General features: G+C 30.6%; 1 protein-coding gene across 1 annotated transcript in view; it reads right to left on the bottom strand.

Moving 5' to 3' along the window:
- LOC142319204 (uncharacterized) overlaps positions 1-23,418 on the bottom strand; it is a 303,925-nt gene that overhangs the window by 28,961 nt on the left and 251,546 nt on the right. The gene's annotated exons all lie outside the window — the stretch shown is intronic.

Below are 23,418 nucleotides of genomic sequence, written 5' to 3'. Positions count from 1 at the left end.
ATATTATTATCGAGAATAAAAGATAATTCCTAAAAGTATACGAACACGGACAAGAAAGTAAAAATCTGGAAAAATGATTTATAAAATAAAACTAACACAGATTTTTAAATAGGTATAAACAAAATTACCCGGTATAAACAGAAATTATTATAGTCTGAATTCTGTTGTTATAACAACTATTATTTTACTGTTTACGCAAGAATAATTTTTATAAAAGAATTGAATGAACTAAAAAAGACAGATAAACTACAAGTATACATTGTTTTATATCGAGAACAATGAATAGTGCATGGGAAAGAATTACGTAGAAAAGTGAACTACAATTACATAGGTGTAGTGTTGTTAATTAGAGGCTTAGATGAAATTTAGTAGAAACAGGAAATGAGATGATGATTTTTACTTCCTTTTTTTTAAAAAGTAATTAAAAAATTTTAGCGATAAAACTTAGCAAAAAAAAAAGAAAAAGTTAAACGACTTGAGATTAAAATCATTTTATTACATTCTTTATAATTATTTCTTCTTAAAAAATAAGGTATAAGAATAAAAAAAATTTTAAAAAGAAATATTTTATTAATTACCAAGTAATGTAACTATTGTGAATTAGGTAACAGCTAAAATTAAATTATGAATGTATAAATAGCTTTGAAAAGAGAGAAAAAAATACTTAGGTGTAATCATTTCTATATATCTCGACATAAAACGTCTAGGATATTCGTAACTTGCAGATTGTTATAGTCCAGTTCTACATCTTCAAATAGAAACAAATTATTAACCTGTTATTATTATTATTATTATTAGATGTTATCTATTAGTTTTGGGAGTAAAAATATCCCAAAATTTGAAATCCTATTTTCAAGCTCCCACGTTCCCCAAAGAAAAATCCAATACACGTTTTTTAAGGTTTCAGTTATTTAGGTTTTTATCTGCAAATATATATTTTCATTTGTATTTAAAAGGAATCAGGTATCGGTGAGATCTCGTTCCCCACATCAACCATGTAGTAATAAATTTAAAAAGAATTCTAATAAATCTACAGGTCATAACTTGAATCTGTAATAAGTTCAATACAGAGTGTTCCGGCTAGCCTTTTTCAATTTTTAATCGTGAAATACTTATGAAGTGTTCCCGAAAAAAAAACATACAAAAAATGAAATGTATAAGATTTACTGATCTGAGATTTGGACTGTAGGGTCGATGACACTGTGGATCATGTATTTTATGTTTATGTCCGGTACGAGGCTGAACGTACCATAGTTTTTAAGGGAGCTCGACAGAGTGGATTCCGTCTTTGATCTGCGTGTCAACTGGAAGACTCGCAGAGAATGGACTATTGTGGCTGGCTTCCTTCGATTCCTCGCTCTGAGCAGGACGGCTGAAGGGTTATAGTAGAGTAATACCTCGGGTGGCTGGGGACCGCCTGGGCAGTTGATTGGCCGGAGGTAGACGTATTGGCGTCGACCCGCGGCTAAATAGAAATTGTGATAATTATTTGAATATTAGAAATCGGCGGAACGGCGACTGCACTGCCCAGGGTATGGGTTACCATGCACCCGTAAGATGTAGCGCCGTTTTGACAAGGGCAGTTTGAACGAGCAACACGACACTGTCGGGGGGATGGCGACTCCACTGCTGAAGGCATGTATGTATCCAATGCAGCCGTGAGGTGTAGCGGTATCTCGACGATGGTTGAAGAAAGTAAATGTCACGGGGGACGCTGCGATAGAGCTGAGTGGGAGGTCTGTCCGCCTCTCCCTAGACCAGTCCGGAGTCCGTAAATGAACCTAAAGTCAGGGGTATGAACTGAAGTAGAGTTCACTAAGGGAACTAGGAATAAATTTCGTTTTGCGAACAACATTTTTGGTGGTATGTTGTTAATTTGCCTCGAATTTCGTGATATTTACTAGAAATTGGCTCAATAAAATTTAGGCGCGGGGTTCGTGCTTCCGCGAGCTCGGCTAGTTAGTTCAGAGGGCAACGATATAGGGTATTCAAGATGTCCGGACGAGGCCTAAGGCGAAGGCAAAAGCTGAGTTTAAAAATCACCGATGTAAATGTCTACCGAGGCATTTATATCGGTGCCATCCCAACGAGGCCTGGCTTATTACTATGAGATGTAAAAAGTTAGAGGACGAAAGACGACTCCCGTTAAAGCCCATTTACGGTGGGAGGGGGGGCTGGTGTGGCGACCGGAAGCGTCACAAGGCGGTGTCTTACCCTACGTGGTTGGGATGATCGGAGATCTGACATCAGTATGAAAACCTATGACGCAATCCGGTTGTGGATAATATGAGTTATGTTTAATCAAAAAAGCCTTAGGAATCAGAGCTACAAAAATGCTACTTTTATGGGATTCACACAAAAAATATCTTAAATAAAGTTACTGTGGCAGAGTGATAACGTGTTTGCCTTTCATCTTGACGTTCTGGATTAGAGTCCCGATCATTTTATTATCGTCCATCTGCAGCTGTTACAGAGTGCCAGCCAGAATAAAACTGAATATAGAGTAGTTAATTACCTTTCTTTCCTTCAAGAAGTCAATAATAGACATTCAGCACATGTATTCATTGTTCCGAGATAACAGATTGTAGATATTTACTTATGTAAAAAATAAAAAAAGTATATGAAAAATTTATAAAGGCACTTAATAAATGCACAACAGGAATAATTTTTATAACAAAAACTGAAATGGTAATCGTATGTTTATAAATTTGTAATTAAATAATTTTTATTTTTAATTATTTTCCATATAAACATTCTGATGAAACGTAGGTTTCTGCGGAAGTAAAGAAAAACGTAAAGAAAAAATAAAGGGGTAAGTGGAGAAATCTATTTTTATAAATAACTACATTTTTAAGTATACATTAAGAAAAGCTGGCTTTATTTTCAATTTAGACCCCAAACAATACTTAATCCAACAGTGGTTTGATGCGAGATAACCATACTCCTTTCACGTTGAATTTTTAAGCTCAAAATAAGGTATCATTTTTTTGAAGTAGGAAGAATTGGTTGAATTACCAGAATCAACCGGATATCAATTTGTATTTATTACATTAAAAGGACCCTTTGGCTATATTTAACATTTTATTTACTTTAATTCTTATCTCCCTGAATTGTTTTTTGTTTATTCACCAAATAATCCAATAATAAACACTGAATATTTTACATCGTTAGGTCAAAATTAACATTTGTAACCAGTATACAGGAGTTCACTAAACGAAATAGTTTAATTATTATTAACTTTTGTTTATACGACACACCAGAAATCTAAAACTTATGTTTATCAGCAACTCACAAAAATACGAATAATACTGATCTAGTAATACGAGTAATAAAGGGAATTTTACTCTATCCTAATAATTCATGTAAGTTTGTTGAATTAATAATTGTATAAATATTTGATGTTAATAAAAACTAACATTTCAGTAAATGTATAAATGTCCATTTTATTAAAGAATTGGAGGATCGTATCTCACTTTCAAATGAAATAAGTTTAAATGAAGTGCAGCAAAAAATGTGTATATGTAATTTAATAGGCGTACAAGGAAATTATGTGGTGTCCACATCAGATTTTTTTTATTGTAGATTCATATTTCAACAAGCACAACACTACGATACAGTATGTAACACGAAGCTCCCTCTCTCTCTCTCTCTCTCTCTCTCTCTACATATATATATATATATATATATAAACTTATATAAACACAACTATACATTTGTGTTTATACATCAGTGAATAGAATAACACAGTCTCGTATCAAATTGTTGGAATTATATAACTTATGCGAGTAAAGCATAAACACAACACGTTGGTTTCCGTCTCCATGGGAGTCTATAACTGATTTTCACCGGCTGGTATTTGTATGACATGAATAGACACATTAATGTTGCAATCAACAGGTTTCTTATAATAACTTAATATAATAGAAATAATACATAAACAAACATGCCTTCTTTCTTTTAACCTTATTACACATTTTCTTTTTCCTTTCAAATTATTTAATAAGAAATTCCATTTATTAAATTTTAATTGGATGTAAAAAAAAATTAATAAAAGATCTCCGATTACAAGTAGTACAAAAATTTGAAATAACCCCTACAGTATATTTAACTTTTTTTTTCTTCAAATTATTTATGTATTACATTTTTATAGCGGTGAGTCTTTTAGCTTTGTAGATCCTAATTTACGCAGTTGCGTCGATCGTTGGTTGCACTAAATAAAGTTCTTACCTGATCCAATCCAAAAATATTACACCAAATATCCCTACAGCTCTTTCAAAATAAATAAGACATTTATGCGGTATTTTTTTTAGAGCATTAAACTTAAAGAGGAATTTGGAAAAATTTAGATTTATTTAATGTAGCTTCAGACTTAACATTTATAGAAAAATAACAATTTTAAAAATCTGATATGGACAATACATGACTTCCTTGTACGCCTATTAAATTGCATATACACATTTTTACTTCCTTGTAAATTAATAATTATGATCGCGAAAAATTTCGGTTTTCAGATTTCAACGAAAATATCCATTTTGACTAGTTTCGGCGTGACGTCAGTACCTACCTATCCAAAAAATTTGATTTTGGAATTTTTCTTAACTGCAGTAATAAGCCCTCATTGACAGTTTTTCAACGATATATCATAAGTGGTTTCTGAGTTATAGCCAAATGAAATTTTAATTAATGAAAATAATTTTCAAAATCGAAACTATTTTACATTAAAAAAACTACCATATAGCAATCTCCATTTCAATGAAATCATCTTCAGTAGTATAACATAAACAAAGTAAAAATTAACATAACATAAATAAACTATAAATAAATAGTATAACATAAATAAACTACCGATATTCTTGAAATACGGAAAGGAAAACATATAGCTTCTGCGAAGATCTGCATGTTATTAAGAGGTGTTATTCACATGCTACTACACGCTACACATTACAATAACATGTAGATCTTCGCAGAAGCTACATTTCTCCTTTCCGTATTTAAAAAGTACTGATATTTTATTAATGTTAAATTTTTTTTTTATGTTATACTACTGAAGATGATTCCATTGGAATCGAAATGGCTAAATAGTGTTTTGTTTTATATAAAATACAGTGTCAATTTTGAAAATTTATAAAAGTGTTTTTATTTATTAATATTTTTTCCTTTATTATCTAAACAAGACAAAGACATACAATTTAAGCTGTGCTGACGAATAATAAAGAACCTCAGTAATTCAATTATGATATTTAAAAAATGAAGGATTTTCTATCGTTACTTAGAAGACAAAGAAGAAGAATTTAATACTTCATTCACGAAAATTTGGTTAAATGTAAAATCAATAATCAGACCAATTTATAATATTTTAATTATTTATAATATTTTAATTTATAACATGATGTTTTTATCCTTTTTTTCCCGTATCTCCTTCAAACAATTCTCTAAATAATCTTCAGAATTCATTTAAAATTAACGTTAAATGATATATTTACGTTAAAATGTTTATAACTATTAATTTATTAAATTATATGTAAATTTATCTCATTAAGTCTACATATAATAATATCTATTAAATGATAAACAACTTTTTTTATGTGTAAAAAGTTTTTCGGAATAACGTGTGTTTCAAAATGAATATCGGGGTTTTAAAGTTAGTTAATATTTATTAAGTTTTACTTACATTGATAAATTATATATGAAATGAAACAGCAACTCAAACAATGTTTTCAATATTCAATGTGAGCGCCATCTCTTAACGGCACACATCCAGCCGATAGGAGACTTCATCCCATACTTAAATCAGCAAGTCTGGAGTAATTGATGCGACAGCTGCTTCAATTCTGTGTCTCAAGTTCAGAGTAACGATGGAACATACACTTGATCCTTCATAAACCTCCAATGAAAAAAAATCGCACGGGGTCAGAACGGCAAACAAGCCCTCTCATCTGGTCCCCGGCGACTGATGAAGAGGTGGGGAAGAATTTCATTCAACCGATCACAACAGCGTTATGCCAGTGAGGAGGCGCACCATCTTGTTGTCAAATAAAGTTCTGTAGTTCGTACTGGAATTGAAGAAAGAGCCATAGTTGTAGCATATCAAGATAGTTCATTCCAGATTCACTTGCTTCCGCAAAAAATAACGACCTGCAAACTTGCCGTCTAGATACGGCACAAAAATATTCAGTTTTGGGGAGTCTCGAGCAAACTACAATATTTCACGAGGATTTTTTGATCCCCAGATTCGCACATTAAGTGCGTTTCCTTTTCCATTAACATGTAATGTTAATTCGTCGCCGAATACGACACGATAAAGAAAGTTTTCATCATCACGGTGCATCATTTCATTTGCGAAGCTAGCACGCAAACCATAATCCGTAAACTTCAGAGCATGCACTCAGCTAAAATTGTTTAAGTTGCTCTTTCACTTCATACATAATTAATTAACGTATTGAAACTTGAGAAATATTACATAGTTTTAAAATTCCGATATTCATTCTGAAACACAAGGTATATTACATACACACGAACGCTTTTTTAAATTAAATTCTATTTTTAATCATTTTACCTGATACTCTCACACACGTAATTTAATTCAAACAGTACTGATTTTTTTGGGGGGATTGCAGAAAATAGTCTTTCGCTATTATGATTTTTTTTAATTGTCATACTCCCATATTGAACGAAATCACGTTTGATATCAATTTTATTTCAATCGGTCCAGTTGTTATGGAATACTCGATCTGTCCTATTCAGCGTATTCGAGTTCAAACTGTAGAGTCAAAGAATATTTACTACAAAAAGTTCGATTTCAGTTTCACAGAAATAAAAATTACATCTTTCTTTTTTATTATAGTTGTAGGGGAGTATGCCCAGTTACAGCTCCCTATAGATCTTTTTTCTAAAATAAGGAATGTATTTTACAGCGTGTGAAAAATGGGCTCAGTCAAATCGGGGGATTCAAACCCAAGACTTTTAAGATAAAACGCTACAATTTCACCACGGAGATCTGCGGAATGGTATTAATATTAATAATATTGTGGGAAAAACACAACAATTTTATATTCTTATGATAAATAATGAAGAATACAAAACTACACTAACAATGAAACTTTTTTACGACTTTTTATACGACAGGCATGACATTATAACAAATAACTGTAGTAAAAAATTAGTGGTCTTTTATTTCATATGAAGAAAAGCAATAAAATGTACTTGCATGCGTTAAATTACTTTAATCATTGATCAAATGTGAAGGCTTACAAAACATAAACGGTTGGATCATAATTATTATATTTCCACAACTTATTTCTTACGATATATATGATTAAGGGTACATTAATTTGTGATTTTACCCTATCTCTTCAAGCCTTTCTTTTAGATGTGACGTATGTAAAGAATCTGATATAGAAGAGGCAGAAATCAAAGTTAATTTCTCTGAGAGTAATAACGTACACTCTACAAGCAATACCTGTGGTAAAAATGTTACTAGAAGGACTAAATATCAATAGCATTTCGGAGAGTTTGAGATGCTGATATGCAGCAGTACATTTTACACATCCTGACCACCTCTAGGGGAAGACACCAGCCTTGTGACGATCCCACTCGCCACACAATCCCCTTCGTTCCTGGCCATGACGGGCTTTACCGGAGATGGTCTTTTAGACCCTCTAAACTTGATAACACAACACAGTCATCAATTTGATCTCTATCAGGATGCCACCGCTGCAAATGCCTCGGCAGACACTTCCATCACTAAATTTACACAACCTACCATCTCCTTTCGTATGGCCTCTTCCAACCACGACCACCTACCATAAATTATGACCCTCAACAATCAAATTAACCGATTCGCGGAAGCACGATTCCCCCGTCTTCCTGTAACACCGAAGGTTTCACACAAAATCTCTTCCAACATCTATTAGACTATGCACACAGATTATTTGATTGAATACAACAACAATTTTGTACTACAATTCAATTTACTCAAACTCCTCTTGATTTATTTAAAAGTCGAGAAACAGATTCACAAATTTAATAAGCCTCTAATAAAAAAATACTCTTTCTGCTCTGGTCCGCTTTTGGAAGTTAGGTCAATGCCTACACCCTTCCACACCACTGCTCTATCACTGAGTTCTCCACACATCCATTACATCATTTTTTTCTTTTTCTGTTTAGCCTCGGAAACCGCCGTAAGGTATTACTTTAGACGACGAATGAGGATGATTTGTATGAATGTAAATGAAGTGTATAGTCTTGTACAGTCTCAGGTCGACAATTCCTAAAATGTATGGTTGATTGAAATCCAACCACCAAAGAACACCGGTACCAACGATCTAGTATTCAAATCCGTATAAAAGTAACTGCCCTTATTAGGATTTGAACCTGAGAAATCTCAACTTCGAAATTAGCTGATTTGTGATGACAAGTTTACTACTGGACAAACCCGGTTATCCATCTCATCCTAGCAGCGAATATCTAAGCTGACCGGGGCACAATACCAAACTTACCAGGGATTATAGAAAAAATTTGATAAACAAGCTGGGAAAAAATAAAATTAATTTTGGAATAATGAAAATAATAGTAGGAAAATGAGAAGAAGGAAGTAGGTTGACACACTTAACGTAGAATGCTATTCGGTTACCACTCAGTTTCATAATCAATTCTATTGTCAGGAAAATGTATACACATTATTGAAAATTAGTTCCAACAATCACATAGCTTTAAAAAATTGCAGACAGTTGATTTAGCATAAAAAGTAAAATGATCAAATTAATTTATATAATAATGAGTACGTCATCTTATATTTTGCTATTCGTTTGCACTAAAAGTATTTTATATTACTCTTGCTGTTTTGATAGAAATAAAATTATTCCTCCGAATAACTGATAGATAACGTTAGACGTCAAATGTTTTTTTAGTCTAATTGGATGCTGATATCCGGAATGAGAGTAAGGAATTTTATTTTTTCTTCCTTTAAAAAAAGCTTAAACTGCATAATAAAAAAAATAGCTGATGCGTAATGAAATTCGTTTATGCGCTTAATATATTATTTACTCTTCTTATAATTCTTTAGAAAAGACTAAACGCAATTTATTTAATTTGATAAACTCACTTTCTTGATTTTAATCATTAGTCGGCTACTTAACAAATGCTTTACATCAGATACCGCCTGAGATTATAAATAAAGATTGTAATAATAATAATAAACAGTATTAAATGATTAAGCAGCATCAAATGTCAAATAAGCAACAAAGGCAGGAATGTGATGGCAATTAGTCACTAGGTTCGATTCGGTAAGGTTAATAGCTAATGGTACGGCGCTGTATTACCACGTCACTGCCACCGCCGTTGTACTACTTCCGCCTCAAAGCCAACTTCCTTCTCTATTTGGCTGTTCACAATGCAAGCGCATAACGGAAGAAAAGTTCAATGGAACCGTGTCCCGCTATCCTAGATGACCATCATCATTATCATCAAATGTAATGTGGCCGCGAGCTTAACAAGCATCCTATATTTTTTTTTTTTTGCAAAAAGAAAGAAATTATAATGCTAACGGAAAAAATCTTTCACTGGGAAAATTATATCGTTTTTTTTTACATTAAACACACAATACGTAATTCATTGCTCAATTTTATTTGTCAAACATATAAAAAGATTATTGTACGTTCTTACGAATAAAAAAAACTATTGAGGTAGTTCGTTGTAGTAAATTGGAAGCAATAAGCTAACATACAGTAGGATAACGACTATACAATTTTTTTGAGGATAAGGGCGTCTGGTAACTTACTTAAAAATTGAAAAAAGAATTCACGTTTTTACTTCCGAGCACGAAAGTATTGTAATCGCGAAAAATTTCGGTTTTCAGATTTCAACAGAAATATCCATTTTGATCATCCCTGAACCCATTTTGAGTAATTCGGCGTGACGTCTGTACGTACGTATGTCTCTCACATAACTCAAAAACGATTAGCCGTAGAATGTTGAAATTTTGGATTTAGGACTATTGTAACATCTAGTTGACCTCCCCTACATCTCAGAATTCATCTCCTTTTTATAACTTTTTTAAAATTTAAATATATTTATTTATTAATAATTATTTACCCGTGATTGTAAAAAAAAACTTTACTATAAATAATAATTCAATGATAACACAAAAAAAAATTATTACTGAAATATACTTTTAAAAACGTGTAAATGTAATTTAATAGGCATAGTACACGTAATAGATTTGGTGAAACATCTGATTATTTAATATTAATTGAAAATTTTAATTTAGAATTTTATTATTTTTGGATTTTCTAGTTTAATTTCTTTTCAATTTTATTTAATTATTCTGGAATTTCTGTTTAATTTTATCTACGTTAAAGTTAACTACAGAGCGACTGAAAAATACACCCTCACAAGAACAACATATACACTGAGGCATACGTGTCCTATCTTTATAATAAATTGCAAAAAAGCAAAAAGAATATATTAAAAATAATCTCCCTATTCAAAAGGAGAATTTTTGTCATAGTATAGCCTATAAGTTGGTCTCATAACGAAAAATAAATCGTTTTATTTTATAACTGTTCTAAAGGGACAGTTATTTAAAGGGACTGCAGACACTTTTGAAACTAGCAGTAAAAAATCCCGACATTTCAATTAAATTTAGAGGCTTAGATAAGAAGAAGCTTCGGAGTACAACTCGAGCTGTCGTACTCCGATGGAACGGAGGGGGTGGTGTGGCACCGGTAACGTCACAAGGTGGATGCTTCCCCTACAGGGTTGGTATGTCGTCCTCCGAAGCTTTTTAGAACGATTTTTTTTTCAATATCTTTTAAAATAATTTATCACATCCTATCCTTTCATTTAAAATATTTTTGTTGATCCCCATCGCTTGAGAGGTATAAGATGTGGTAGTGTCATACCAAAAAAAGGACACCATTTCGAGTTAAGAAGCATCTAATAAATTTCATTTTTCTACGTTCTATTATTGAAAAGTTATTTAAGGATTCCTGCAACTATATTAAAATCTAGTCATTCAAAAACTTGAAAGCATTAAAGTAAAAACTATTCAACACTTCACTCACGGACTCACCATCGGGAGTGGCAATATAATGACCATTAATATTTTCAAAGAAACAAATTCCGATTATTATTTGTATCTCAGATGATTTAAATTCCTCACGATCATAAAAAAGGGATACAAGTATTTCGAATTTGAAATAAGCAGTATACTTACCTAAATTGTAGCAAATCTAAACAACGGTTTAATTACTTTTAAAACGTTTTATCCATCTCGCCAAATTATTTCCTATTTTTATTTTTAATCTATTCAACTAAAGATGAGAGGATAAATAAAATTCATGAACTCGAAAGATAAAAAAAAAACCATAAGGATACTGTAAAAAGATTCGTATATAAAAATCTAATATTATAGATTTTTACCAACATGTATTTAATAAAAGCGTTTATTTTATATGAAGTTAAGTATATTTATATAATATATACAACCTTTATTCTACGCACTTTACACATTAAACACTAGGTATATCTGCTAAATTAGGCCGTGTTATGGCGCTATTTGAATGGATGATGGTTAAAGCTAATTGGACCATTGCTCGGTAATTGGAGGTTTTAGGTATAAAGGCACACGCGAGGTTCACGTAATTACAGTTCTACATGACTTTTAAACTTACATCGTGCACGAATTTTATTCTCTCATTTTAATTACATTTTTCTATGCTTTATATTAAGTAAAAACAAAAAGTGTAACATGCACAATATAATATATGTAATTACAAAGTATAATTTTTACATTAGAATAGTGGACTTCGTTTTAATCTAATTCATATGCTACCTTTCTGCAATTTAATGAAATTATACTTTTTTATCGATAACCCTTTAAATACGCACGGAATCTATGATTAAATATAAAAGATTAAAATAAAAAATAATCTGACCATATACATCGTATATTTTATTAAAAAATAAATTTATTTAATACAAAAATATGTTTAACGGCCTTTATAAAATGTATTAAAATGAGTTGCGGGACAAAAATTAGAATATAATTCTATCAGTAGCTATTTTCTTCTGCTCTATTGAAAGGAATGGTATCAGTAATATATATTTCATAGTTTAAATGATTTTAAGGTTTTATTCAATAACGATAAATTTCTTAATTATGCAAAAATTATGTAAATTTGAAAAAAATATATAAATAATGATAACAAAATTACAAAGATTCATCAAATTTATCATATCATTATTAGACAAAACACAGTAATGCATTACTGTATTACCAGTAATGTATTACTGTATAACATTAAACTATTGATCCTAATTTTTTGCCGATTATGGTGCTATAAAACAAATAAAAAAAAGAGTTTTAATTGTTTTAAAAAAGAAATCAAATAATTGAACACATATCACAAATCAACATTTATTATTATCTATATAAATAAAAAACAATCTTCTTTTGTGTGTAATAACTCAAAAACTACTAAACCGATTTCGCTGAAAATTTACCAATTTATTATTATTAGTGTTTACATGATATTAGTTCCATAATATAACTAGAAAAAGGGCGGGCCTAAGGCCCCCCGCGAAAATGGCACATGGCTTATGTTTCATTATACGTGATTTTTTAAATGTTTTTTGCGAACTCTAACTAAATAACGTTCATGAATTTAGCGCACTAACAACAACAAAAAATTTAAAACGAAAGCTCCAAAATCCTGAACATTTTTATCTGTTTCTTGAGTTGTGATTTTTTAACCCCAATGTTTTCCTTTATTTATCCCGATAAATCGTTCATATCAAGAAGCATAAATCGTTTGAACGAATGAGTTGTTCGTGTGCTACACGCAGCCGCCCGGCGCACTACCATTGGTCCGCTCTGCGTCAGTAGCAGCGAAAATAAAATTTTGAGCACATACAACAAACAAACAAACCCACAGACCACCCTTTTTTATGGGGAGTGATATTTAATCGCGTAATAACACTCTGAGAAAGTCGATATTAGCATAGACAACGAGCTATTTAGATCATGACATTAAGTGTAGTAAAAGAAACTTTAGGTTATTTATTTATACTTTTTTTTTATGATTTATATAGCAGTGATACTGGTGAGGTTTGAACTGGTATAAACATTCTGGAAGTAGCTTAGCATTGCCGGTTTCATTAGTTATTTTATATAAATAAATAAACCTTCTATTATGATTGGTACGAAATAATACATAACATAGATTATATCAAAAATGAATAGATGAACTACTCCAAGCATAAAAAAGGGACTGCTCTAGCATTTTCCTGGATGAAGGGAAATTATGATGAAAACGGCATTCCAAATACATAATTAATTACAACACATAAAAATAAGTAGTAGTAGATAAAAATCCAAGTTAATTATTTAAAATATACACATATAAAATAATAAGGTAAATAAATGAAGATATTAATAAAAAATAACTATAAAATAAGTCATAATTCATAAAAAAACCGTTAATAATATTGATTTTAACACTTATTTATATGTACTTAAAGAAGATTGAAAATTAAGTGGTTTAAGAATATTTTTTTTAAAATTAGTACTGTTTAAAATTCATTTTAAAATGTATAAACTCCTATCTTCATATTCCCACATATAAACTTAAAAAAAAGTGAAATATTAATTCATCAAGAAAAAAATATTGGCATAAAAAAATTATTTCTGTAAAAGAAAACTTTTTAATTGTATTTTTAATAGATAGATGGGAAACATCTATCTTTTTAAATGGTTGGTAATTATTAAAAATGGCAATGGAGACTCATGTCCTTCCTCGTAAGCTGAAGTATTACATTAAACAAAAATAGTTTTGTTGTGTGGTTTAGTAGAGACGAATATTGTTGTAATGTTTTTTTAAGAGTAAGTGAGTATCCTTTTTTTGATAAAGATTTTACATTCATAGCTCCGGCTCTACTCACGCATTTTAGTGCACGTTATAATTGGTGTTTGTTAACAACTATTCGGTATTCGTAGCAGAACTTGAATATTTTCTACCTACATTCGATACATTAACACACATTAAAGAGAATAAATATTCGCCTTAAGATCCGAATTTGGATAAATAAGCTTGCAGGATGTGGACGTTTACAATAGCGAACATTCGCATACAGATATTTGTCGATTAAACCGAGGAACGGATATGTGGAGCCGGGGTAAATATAACACACAAAAATAAATTAGCATATTTTAATTGTAATAATTATGCCAATATTAACTAATCATGGTAAATATTAATATTATTTTACTCTAATATATGAAACATTTATATTTCATCCGTTGGGCCAAAATGATAAATTAAAGTTCAATACATACGATACATGAATATTAATGTAATAATATAATTATATTATTTTTAATTAATATTGTGGTCATTTATTGATATTCGTATATAATTACTCCTTCCTACAACAAAATTCTGGGGATGAGCAAGAAACAAGCTAAATGTTAAAATTTTTATAAATTCCCGGTTAATTACTGTATAATAGTAAACGTAAATTCATTAATTAATTGTGGTTTTATAAGTACTAATTTATTTTTTAATTACGTATTTAATTAAGAAACTGCAATCGGAGTTAGATCGTTTCAGTGAATAGCTAGTCAAACGGAAGGTACATGTAATTACTGCAAAATTGAGTCATGTGACGGTTGCTACGAGGAGAGGAGCTTGCCGATGAATCTACCAAGATGGAGTTTACATCCCTCAATCGGACAACATATCATACCTAGGACTTCATTTAGACCGCCGTCTAACATAGAAAAATCATGCGAGAGAAAAGACGAAACAATTACATATCAAGCTTAGACGGTTGAAATGATTATTAGGAAGAAGGTGGTTTACAAAGAACAAGGAGATCCACGATTACCTAGGATGCCATGTACTCGTGAAGAAATCCACCGGCTAAGTACAAATTATGCACTTAAGTTTAACGCGTGCGGAAACCATCTGGCTGTTAAACTTTTGCATAATAGTGAAGATATGAGACGATTAAAGAGGCTGCATGTATTGGATCTAGAGGTTGCTGTGCATTGAGTATCATCCTCTTGCTACTGAAATTTTGCGGATACGTTGTACGAATTGTTTTAATTTAGTAATATGAATTCTTTACCTTTCCTCGTTTTGACGAGGAAATGACCAGTGCTAATTTGTTATATGTCTTCTGTTTTCGCGTTTGTGACTTGTACTCTTATACTCATTTGACTATAACTCATTTATAGTTATACTCATTTGCTTGTTCTCATTTATTAACCATATACTTATATTGTTCTTAATACCTATGTTAAGTTATGTTACCATTTAACTTCTCTTTTTTTTTTTGTTGGAAGGTACCAGTAGATGCCTCCTTTCACGTCATTATAGGACGGTACAATTTACTTATAGTTTCGTTGTTCAGTAAACTGATTGTAAATAAAGCAATACACGCAAATATATTAGGTATTTGCTTGTGGTTATTTATATAGATCTTTTAATACCGTTTTGAGTGATACATTCTTCTATTTATTACTTCCTTGTACAAAGTAAAGGAAGTACTGTAATCGCGAAAAATTTAGCTTTTGAGATTTCAACGGAAATATTCATAGAGACCATCGGTGAATCCATTTTGACTAGTTTCGGCGTGACGATTGTACGTACGTACATATGTATCTCGCATTACTCAAAAACGATTAGCCGTAGTATGTTGAAATTTTATTGCAATCAACTCAACTAAAAGTGTCCAAAAAAAAACCCAAAATCAAAAGAAAAATTGGATTTTGGACTTTTTCTTAACTGCAGTAATAAGCCCTCATTGAGAGCTTTTCAACAATTTATCACAAGTGGTACTTATTTTCATTGATTCCAGAGTTATAACCAAATGAAATTTTAATTAATGAAATCCTTGGATCGTACAAGGGAAGGCACATCGGTTCTTCCTTTTTAATTATTTTTCCCAGTCTCAATTCAATGATTGTCATCATCCTTTCTGTAGCATATAAGGATTTTGGTTTAGTACCTATATTTTTTTGTTAGTAGGTTGGCTTGTTTTCACCATTTTACTTGCTTGCATTTCTGATTTGGATGTTTCTAGGACGTTATACTGTACTATTTGTTCGATATATTTAAATTTTATAAGGATTCTAATTTTACATCAGATATATGTTTTTAAATATTGTGATTTATTTTTTAATATTTGTCATACGGTCAGTTTTTTCAAAGGAAATTTGAAATCAGTTTTTTGCATTTTTTTTTTATTCTATATGTGTCGCTGATTACAGAATTTTTGTTTGTAATTCTTTAAGTTGATTTCTATTCAATTTTGTTTATTTTTTCTAAATTAAACCCTTCTTTTAAAAAGTAGTTTTTCAAAGTAAGCTTAATTATGTGCGTATTAAAGTACTACTAATGCCTGTTAAAGTACGGTTTCCTACTAAAGTACGTCGCTTTTCTATCCTAAGCTATTTCTTCCTTTCAAAGTGTTAGAGACAAAACTATCCATTTTTACTGAAATGCGTAGTTTGGGAAATAATTTTTGGGTTCAATTAACGATACTATTTGCTGAAAAAATAGATAATTTTTATTTTGCTTGAAATAAAAACCCCTATTCTACGTTATTTTAATAAAAAAAAAGAATCTATTAAAAATTTTACAACTTTTATTAAATTAGTATAAAAGTCATGTTTGTAATTTGTATGTTAGATAACGTAATACAATACGTTGAATTACAAACCAAGTTTAATATCATGCAGGTTAAATGTATTGCATGAACGTTGAATTTATAATCTACCAACAACAGTAGGAGGAAGAAGAAGCTGACGAGGGAGGTGGACGTTATATGTTATATGTATGTAAGCCTGCCTCCTCCTGGTACATAACACGCAACTCGTAATAATAACGGATCGCACCGCTGCCATGAATTGGCACGCTCCTGCTGATACTGTACATTCCTTTTATATAATTATTCACGTTAGTCGCATCGTAAAACATTAGTATAAAAATAAAATTAGTTATTTTATTTATTATCTCATAAAATATTAATCTGAAATAAATAAAAAATTAATAAAATTCTCCTCCCTTCCATTTTTACCGTAATTCTTAACAGAAAATTATACGTTTTCATTAACCTCCATCAACATTCTAACTGAGTAACGCTATGAGCAAGGGAATGTTAGTAAATTCATTACAAAAAATTTAATTTTATTCAATTTTTTTTTTTTTTTTTTAGAGGAGGTATTATTTCAAACTGTATAAAAAACTAATCAAACAAGGGAAATGTTAAGGTTTTCTTCAATACTTCAATATAAATTACAAAACATTACATGAAATTGAACTTCAACAAAAAACTCATTGTTGACCATAAAACTACTTTAAAAAATGTAGTTTTTATTTTGTTAAATAAAGCGAATAATAATAAAGACTTATTTTTATCTAAGTAATAGTAAACTAAAAATATGGAACCATAAAACAATACATCAAATATACTTTTCAACCAAAATAAAAAATAAATAAACTGATAATACCAGCAGGAATACACAATCTTGTTACCAAATAAAATTCTCTGGTACATTTTGCAGTTGAGAAAAGCGCCGTATACGCAGCATATCCAAATAATTAACTCCTGCTATGCTTGCTTAACGGCCTCTAAACTTGTCGTCGGGATATCGCACATTTAATTCTGGGGAATCCCTAACGCATAGAAAGAGTTCATTGGGATTTTTTGACCCCCAGATGTGGGCAGTATCTGTGTTAACTTTCCACTAAGATGAAATGTAGATTCATAATGAAATACAATAAGATAAAGAAAATTGTCATTTTCATGCTGCATATCATTTCGATCGTGAAGTTAGCAAACCCAGCGTAATCGGTAGCTTTAACGTTTTTAACACCTATAAACTATACGGACGCTTATATAAGTGTTTTCTTAAAACATTCCACACTGTCATCATCGGCATCGCTAGTTCGCGGCTGGCCTTACTACAAGACATTTTAGAATTACGCAGGAAAGACATCCTGACACGTTCTAAACGTTCTTCAGACACCCTCGGTTGTCCCATCTTCATTCCTTTACACAGATATCCGGTCATTTCAAACCGATTATGCCATCAATGAATGTTATTGTCAATTGGATTATCACAATTAAACATTCTACAGAACGCACGTCGAAATGCATCAACAAATTCACATTTAGGAAACTCAAAACAAAGAAGGCTATTTGTTCAGGAGTCGCTCTCTTTGATAGTGGTATCGTCAAGTGGAGAAAGATAGGGAGTCAGTCTACGGCCATGTGCATAAATAAAACTGTCCTTTTTATTCTTTGAAACTAACTTTAAATAAAAAATGTACACGTTCAAGAGATATTGTAAATTAAAAAAAAACCCAATGTTCTTTTTTCTACATCAGATATAATAAAGCAGAAGCATCAGGTATAAAAGAAAAAAAAGAAAACATGGTTTAATTTAAATAAATTAGCAATAACATACAGAATCACGTAACAGACAAACGCGTATCAATAAAATGCATATAACTGTGTAATGGACTCGCATAAAAACGAATAATTATTGAAAATTCGATTATTGAAATAGTTCCTGTCACGCGGGAATGTTCTAAAACTAAACTAATGTAATTTCACAACTTACATACTACAAATTTCGTTTGTACGGTCGGCAGCTGATGTAGCCGCGAGACTTAACGCATCAGGTACCGAGTCAACCGGGCGATCGAATTCGAGACCCAGCCAGACCGAATTACTATTTTACAGCTTATATATTATTCATTTATTTAATTCTACCGCTCACCTGTGACGTCACAACATAGCAGATGAATACAACACGATTTTTTGGGGTGGGGGTGCGATTTTACACGAAGCTTTTTTGCAAATATTGTTACTTTTTAACTGTTAATCAAAGTTCCTAAAAAAAAAATATCACCTTAATTGGGCGAAATCTCAAGATACTGAGGGTGACCTTGCTGTACAGTCTCACCCCAATTGTCCTTTTAAGTTGGAAAATTTAATTGCATCAATGCCCCATACATAGAAGTAATCTGATCAAGTATGGTCAAAATCGGCCCAGTAGTTCGAACACACACATGTACATATGATCATCCGGAAAATTTCCATGCAGTTTCTTGAGTTCCTTACGTGTCAAAACGTCAAGATTTGGTGAAAACCGCATAAACCCAAATTAGACGGAATACAATACTTTCCCTTTTAGAGCTACAGGGCTACCTAGACGGGAAAGCAATATTAACTAATAAATCTTTATTCATGACGTAATTTTTATTTCAAAAGTCGATAGCAAGCTCATAAATGTTATTAAGGAAATATTATTATTTCCGTAGATTATATTATTATTATTATAGTGGAAATATCAACCATTAATTATGGCATTTCATTATTATCAAATGAGAATATGAAATAAAATTATTCCAAAACTAAAATTTGTATTATTTTTTTTAATTTGGTCTTGGATTTATACAGACATTAATAAAGATTACGTTTTTTAGGTAAGTGAACCTGTTAAGTATAAACTTATTTATTCAAGAAGACAATTAATATTATGCATAAATTAACTTAGAAGAATACTACTAATGGAATAGAATCCTTAGTAACACTCCCGTAAATATAATACAGTATTCTACATAATTTGTGTCGCGTTAAAAACACTCTAAACATTTACTGTATAACATATCGCTTATAAAAAGGAATACAATCGTTTAATTAACTCAGAAAAAAATAGAACTTTAAACTGCCTCGTTAATTCTTTCTATTAAGATTTTTTGTACTTTTTCTTTTTTAGTAGTAGGCGATCTTTTAACTTTTATTAAAATCATCAGTGTTGTAAATAATTACATTTCCAGGATTAGCTAAGTAGTTAAAGCAGCTACGTACCCTTTAATTTAAATATGTATGTTGGCCTGTATTTATATTTATACTATTATATAAAGACGAAGGGGGTTTTTGTTTATTAGGGATAAACAAAAAAAAAACTCAAAATTGCAATCAAATTTTTATCCATGTTTCTTGGCATAATTGAAAAGGATTTAGATACATTTCATCTCGAAAAATCTCGAACAACCAATCGATTGATGCTTTCAAATTTTCAGGATACATTTAGCTCCCTTGAAGGTTAAAATATTAAAAATATTCATTATTTCTTCATCGTCAAGAACGATGAAATTGTAAATTAAAGCTATTTATTAAGAAGAAAATTATATAGATTATATTTCTGCCTCCATGGAAAAGAAATAAGTTATGAATTTTTCGTCGTCAAAGGTGTGTGTGTGTGTGCACTTTAATTACCATAGTTACAATTATTTATCTTATGTAATTTAGTTTCTTTTTCAGATTTCTATAAAGCCTGAATACTTTATTTGTTATTTATCAGTATTATTCTCACAATTATGAGATAACAGATAGTGTGGGGATCCAGGGAGCGGAATCATCTGAGTAGACAGGAATGGCGACCGAAGCAAGCTCTGCGACCCTGGGGGAAGGCCCCGAGAAGCCCTGAGTTGGCTCCGGGGTTGCCTGGGCCCTGAGGGTCCAGGTTCTGGGTAGACGGGCCGGCTAGTATATATATATATATATATATATATATATATATATCTCCGGACTGCCTGAACATTAAAACTTGAAATTTCATTAAAATATTTCTATAAAGTTAATATTATTACCATTATATTTTGAAATCAGATAAGGGAATGATGTATTTACCGAAATTTTAAAGTTTCAGGTTTTTAGGGCGAATACAGCAATTTTTTTATTCGATACAATAGTAGTACATGTGAGTAATTGTAGTATTGAAATTTTAAGTTGATCAGATTTAAAAGGAAATAACATGCTTAATTGTTTTAGGGTTTTGTTATATATTTCTAAAACGGAATATTAAAAACTCATGGAGTTTTCATAATTTCTAACTTGTTAAATTTTGGCTCCGATCCGATGAGGGAGTGCGGAAATACATAAAATTTTTTTATTCCCAAACCACCATCAAATTAAGCCAAACTATTTCTGTTTAGAGTTCTTAAATATATTAAATTATAGATAAATAACTGGATAAGCCGCAATACGATTTCGTATTTCATCGGTTACTAAACTCGTTAGCTAAAATCATTTTCATTTTGCATTTTGTAATAGATTTGATCGATTTTAAATATTAATAATATATAATAAAAACTTAGAATAATATAGATCTTAGAATAATATAACTTAGAATATATACTCAGATATATTAGAAATGAAAAACTATAAAGGACGAAGTCAGTAAATTTACGCAACCCTTTACAGATTTTTTTTTTTTTTATAAATGAATACACGAAAAAAAAATCAAGGCGTGTAATAAATTAGAAGACTTTCAATTTTATAACACTTATTACAGATTATTAAAGAATTAAGGTATCATGAGAAAATCTCACAAAGTTAAAAGCCTACTATAAATATTTAGTATTAACTTTCTTTTTTTCTAGACGTTATGTTTGGATAAAAATTAGTATATATATATATATATATATATATATATATATATATATATATAATAAAAAACTGTAAGTAATAAGAGAAATCCGTTAACTTATAATTTGATACATTTGAAAGTAAACCAACTAAAATTATTTATTTTAATTAAGTTAATACCAAAACAACCATACACGTTTCTATTTACATCTGTGATATATATATATATATATATATATATATATGTAGTTTATACAAATACAAATAAAAGCATTACATCGGTGAGAAGATGGCGGGCAATAACCCGGCCGGCCGTTTGCAATTATTTGTCCTCACGCTTCTAGCCCGGTACCACTTCCTAGTCACGAATACCCTCCTTCCTTCTCTCTCAGACTAAACTAAAGATTGTTGGAATGGAGGGGAAGGGTATACAATACCCAATTAATATTCTAAGTTGTATCTTCCCCCAGATCAGTGTCCTTCATCAGTTAACACTGGCAATATTATGCTGAATAACTAATCCCTTTGTTTCATTACATCATCTACAAACTTTGTATGTAATAGAATTGTCAATATAATGAATGTAAAGAAATTAAATATGAAATTTATGTTGTTAACAACTAAAAATTATTAAAGTAATCTCTATGCAACAATCTGTTTTAATGAAAACTGAACCATTAATTTTTTTGTTTACTGACCATTTATTATTATTATTATTATTATCATCGAACCGGTCTCCGTAAAACCACGATAAATATTTCCATTTAATGGTATCTCCTTTTGTTCCCAGTATCATTTCGCATGAGTATTCTTCTCGTTTTTGTTGGGTCTATTCTGTTCTTGTTTTTCTTCTACATCCTTCATATGTTTTCAATTTTTGTCTAAACGTGTCTGTCTATGATTTCGAGTGTTTCTATCTTTACTTCTATTAAATGTTCTTTGACCTTTTTGAACCACTTGATAGCTGTCTTTCTGTTGTTTCCTTGATCAAATATTTCCTACGTCTATTTGTTTTTTTTATACTAATCAAGTGTCCATAGCAGACAAATCAACATTTCTTAATAGCGTCTAATAATTTGCCTACCTACTAGTAAAGTTTATAGTTTTCTCCTAGTTTCCAACAATCTTCTGCTTTACTTGGTAATGCAATAAATATAATTCTATATAAAATAAAGATCTTAATACTCAGCAACTGTCCAGTGTTAGGTTTCACCTTTTTTATTTACTCATTTCTTTAAAAAAAATTAATATTTTTATTTATAAAACTGCTTGGGAAAAATATTTGGTCCTATAAAGAACGATATATTTAATACATATATAAACTCAGTTCCGACAAAATAATATTACAGAAATAATAAAATAAATAAATAATAATAAAAAAAGCAATGCATGAGAGGAACCTGGTTTTCATAGGAAATATTTTAAGGGTAAGTGATAATAGAATTCCCACGAAATTTCTCCTTTTCTTTGATGTAGAAAGGAAAACTAAAAGCGTATACTATAATAAAATTAAGAAAAATTTAAAAAAAGCAGAAATATAGACTCTGAACCTACAAAATCGAGAATTAATCAGGAAAAGATTAAAAAAAATCTCAGAAAGGAGAGGTTCTACGAATAAGAAGTTCAAAAACAAAAATATGTAATGACAGAAAAATTCTGTTAAAAAGGAATTAATGAAACGTTTAAAAAGTAATTTCAGGTAAGGAAGTAGAGGGATGTTAAGAAAAGCGTTCAACTTGGTCCGTAGTTGGACAAAAAAAAAGAAAAAAATTTGTTTATTTACCAATTCATGATGTAATTTCTTTGCCATAAAAATGATGGTGCATGGGTTTGTTTGTTTATCGCATGTTAGCACATTTTTATTTTAGCTACTATTGTCGTAGCGCGGACCAATGGTGATACGAACGATTTACCTAAAATAATGTTTGTGGTTAGGGGATAAAAGAGGAAAACATTGGGGTTACAACTGTG

The sequence above is a fragment of the Lycorma delicatula genome, chromosome 1 (genome assembly GCF_047948215.1).
Source record: "Lycorma delicatula isolate Av1 chromosome 1, ASM4794821v1, whole genome shotgun sequence".
Lineage (NCBI taxonomy): Eukaryota > Metazoa > Arthropoda > Insecta > Hemiptera > Fulgoridae > Lycorma > Lycorma delicatula.
Note: the sequence above shows the minus strand (reverse complement) of the source record. Positions and strands in the feature narration are given on the sequence as shown.